The sequence below is a fragment of the Magnolia sinica genome, chromosome 13 (assembly GCF_029962835.1).
Source record: "Magnolia sinica isolate HGM2019 chromosome 13, MsV1, whole genome shotgun sequence".
Taxonomy (NCBI): domain Eukaryota; kingdom Viridiplantae; phylum Streptophyta; class Magnoliopsida; order Magnoliales; family Magnoliaceae; genus Magnolia; species Magnolia sinica.
This window is the reverse complement of record NC_080585.1, coordinates 24,495,235-24,498,844: the sequence shown is the minus strand read 5'-3', so window position 1 is coordinate 24,498,844 and position 3,610 is coordinate 24,495,235. Positions and strand designations below refer to the sequence as shown.

Sequence of the window (3,610 nt, the reverse complement as noted above, 5' to 3'; positions counted from 1 at the left end):
CCAATGATTTTTAATCGTTGATTAATAGGAACAATGTTTGGACGGTGCTAATTTACATGGACAATGTTTGGACGGTACTAATCATCATTAGTGGGCCATGTGCCCAATAGAATAATAATGTACAATAATACACATGTCACACTTGCACCTATTGAAATGATTTTAGGGCGTGTTTGGATCGCCGGATCTCGATGTACTACATTGTTTTATGAGTAATAAATACAATATACGCCGTTTGAATTGGATTTGAAATCCGCATCTGTACGTGGCACTCGAATACAACGTGGAACCAGAACAGCATGGACACGCGGTTCGGACGTACATTACGAAGACATCAGGGCAATGATGCGAAGTCAATGCACTGCACCGCCTCTTCCACTAGAGAACTCTTTCCATCGGCTGCTTGCTTCTTCTCGAGCTTCTCTCTAACCCTCTCCGTGATCTCCAATGCCGTGGCATTGTTCAGTCCAACTTCAGAAGCAAGCTGACATCTTGCAAGGCCAAATCGAGCCTATTTAGATATTCATAACACCTCGCACTCTTCAGGAGGGCTTTACCATACTTGGGGGAGATGTCCAAAGCCAGATTGCATTCTTCAATCACCTTCCGCCACTCACTAGGGCCAATGTCCATGTAGCAAGCAGCCATGTGGCTACGAATGTAGGCCACATCAATGTGGTTCTTGGGGAGTAGCTTAAGGGCTTTCTCATACTTCAACAGGGCTCCTTCTGGGTCCCGTTTCTGAAACAGCTGGTTGCCATCCATTTTCAATTCCTAAGCCATGTTGATGAAGACGACAACATCCTCGTTGAACGTTTTCGAGCTAGACTCTTCTGATCTGTTTTGATTTGAATCCCAATCACTAGTTTTCCCTCTTGTTTGCTTCTTTTTCTTTCCCATGGAGAATTCAGACCAGGTCCTAAATTTTCAAACACCTCTTCTTGTATGTGGTTTGCTTAATCGTCTATTTCAAATTCATCCTTCAACAAACAGTGAATATACATACATCCACTGACTACATGTCCAAAGCCAGTCCTTCCCAGACAATCTGTTTGTAAAGGAAAATGGTACTCGATACAGTGTACATATGCAGTTGTACATCAGCCGTACTGTATAACAATGCAACACAGTCCTATACACGAATCCAAGCAGGCCCTTATCCTGTACAATTCTGTAATCCGACTGGTTCTAAATGCTGGGATTCTCTTGATGAGCGAGCGGTCTAGATGATTCCTATACACGTGTGGTATTTCGATAATGGGAGAGGGCTTTCTCCTGTCTTTTTTTCTTTTTTCATTTTTAATTTTATCGAAGAGAAGAAAAGCGAAAAAAAAGACGTCGCCGTCACCCGCGCATATAAAAGCCTCGAGAGGGGCGCAGTGCTCTGCCCGCCTCTACGCCTTTTTCAAAGCCGACTCACGTCTGCTTTCGAGCCCTCCACCACCCCTTACAGACATTCTCTGCTCCCGTCCACCCACTCAGGCACCCTCGATCTCCTCCCATCTTCTCTCTCTCTCTCTCTCTCTCTCTCTCTCTCTCATCACAACACGTTTCCTCGCGAGTGGAGATTCTCACCATCAAGCGCGCACTGAAAGCAGAGCTGCTCTTGCGGATGGAACCTACGCTTTTTTATTCTCTCTGTAATGCACGCTCTCCTTCCCTTCTTAAAGCTCTTCTCAAAGCTCTCTCTCTCTCTCTCTCTCTCTCTCTCTCTCTCTCTCTCTTAAAGCTTCTTTTCATAAAGCTAGGGTTTTCTGTATAGGTTATTGAATAGAATATAGGAACGAGTGCATTTATCTCTTTCCGATTCCCGAAAATTCACAAAGCTTTCACGGCTTCTCTGCTTAAAGACGCCCCTGCTTTCAAGCCGAGTATCCTTTCGCGATCCGTAGCTCCGATTGCTGAAGATTCGTCACTGCGTTTCCCGGATTTTCCTCTTTTTGCAGCGTTAGAGGTTCGTTTTGAAATTTCTCGGTGTTTTCGTTTTCTACTGGTTTGGATAGATTTTTGCTTCAAATGCCGTTTGGTTTTGCGTTTGTTGGCTTTTTCATCCTTTTCCGATACCAGATCCGGGAAATCTCGGGGTTTCATTCGTGAAAAAGCGTTCTTATTTCATAAATCCCGATACGTTTACCGTTTCGGATCGTTTGAGCTTCGAATCCCTGTAACCTTTCACGTTTTCCCTCGCGAGATCTTCAAAATCATACCATTTTGCATTTCGAGAATTTCGTCTTCAGATCTTTGAATTCGTAACGTTTCCTCAACCAATCTAAAGCGAGATCTGATAGATCTACGGCCAGACGCGGCTGCAGAAGAAAAATAGCAAGCAGATCTTTCATTTCCATTTTCTCGCTTTTCTCCCTTGCAGAGAAACGCCGGAGTTTCGGTTACTGCAAAGCGAAGGGCATTAAAGGAGGATGTGCGCATTTTCAACGGCATGCGGCGGAGAAAGGCAGTTGCATTGAATGCAGCTGCTTCAGCGGCGCGGCAATGAAGCGTAAAGCAAAAGGTTAGTTTCAGAACCCTCTCATAACTGTAGTTTTCAGCGGAGTCGGCGTTTTGCAGACTACTCTCCTTTTTCAGAGAGAGGGAGAGGGGGTGCATGCGTTTGGCTGTATGCTCTTTATCTCATGATTGCTGTTGCTGTTCTCTAGTCCTTGGCGTTTCCGTCTCCCATATCTCATACACTCGAAGCCAGGGAAACGGATTGGGTACTCCCCTTGCCACCAGCCCGGGAGCTGGTGGTCGGTGCTCTGTGGGCCCCACCATGATGTATGTGTTTCATCCATGCCATTCATCCATTTTTAAAGATCATTTTAGGGCTTGATACTGAAATCGAGAGGGATATAAATCTCAGGTGGACCACACCATGGGAAAACAATAGTGATTGGATATCCACCATTAAAATCCTCCTAAGAACCATTGTACTGTTTATTTGACATCCAATCTGTTGATTAGGTCATACAGACCTAGATGAAGGGAAAAAAACAAAGATCAACTTGATCCAAAAATTTTATGCCCCCGAAAAGGTTTTTAATGGTCAACATTCATTCAACACTTTTTCCTGTAATATGGTCCACTTGAGATTGGGATATACCTCATTTTTGGTCTCATATCATAAAATGACCTAGAAAAATAGATGGACGGCATGGATGCAACACATACATCATGGTGGAGCCCACAGAGCACCGACCACCAGCCATTGGCTGGTGGCAGGGGGAGTAGCCAATCCGTTTCCCGAAGCCAGTATATTCTCCCCCCGGCTTTTGCATTGATTCGGTATGGTACTTCCTAGATCACGCGCGTTGCACATGCCATTCTCGCCTATGTCTTGGAGATCCGAGCCGTTTATCTGGAGATACCCATCTTTAATGTCTCTTACGCCATCTGTAAGGGTGGGTCACTCATCAGCTGGTCTGCATCAGGGATTTGATAAGGACCGTTGGTGGTGATTCATCTCTAAGCGGCCTTGTTTGGTATGGGTGTAGACATTTGACCTCTTTGATGACGTACTAGGAGGGAGGGGCTCAATCGTAACGGTTCGATCTTGCAGACGTGTGGCGTGTTGGCATGCGCAGCGGCGCTCGCGTTTGGCTTTTGAAGTTATAGT

At 45.3% G+C, this 3,610-nt stretch overlaps 1 long non-coding RNA gene across 1 annotated transcript; it reads left to right on the top strand.

Moving 5' to 3' along the window:
• The first annotated feature begins 1,393 nt into the window (after positions 1–1,393).
• Positions 1,394–2,677, top strand: LOC131223287 (uncharacterized). The gene is made up of 3 exons (XR_009160371.1): positions 1,394–1,640; positions 1,763–1,954; positions 2,369–2,677. It is a non-coding gene; the product is annotated as an uncharacterized LOC131223287 (long non-coding RNA).
• The last annotated feature ends 933 nt before the right edge of the window (positions 2,678–3,610 follow it).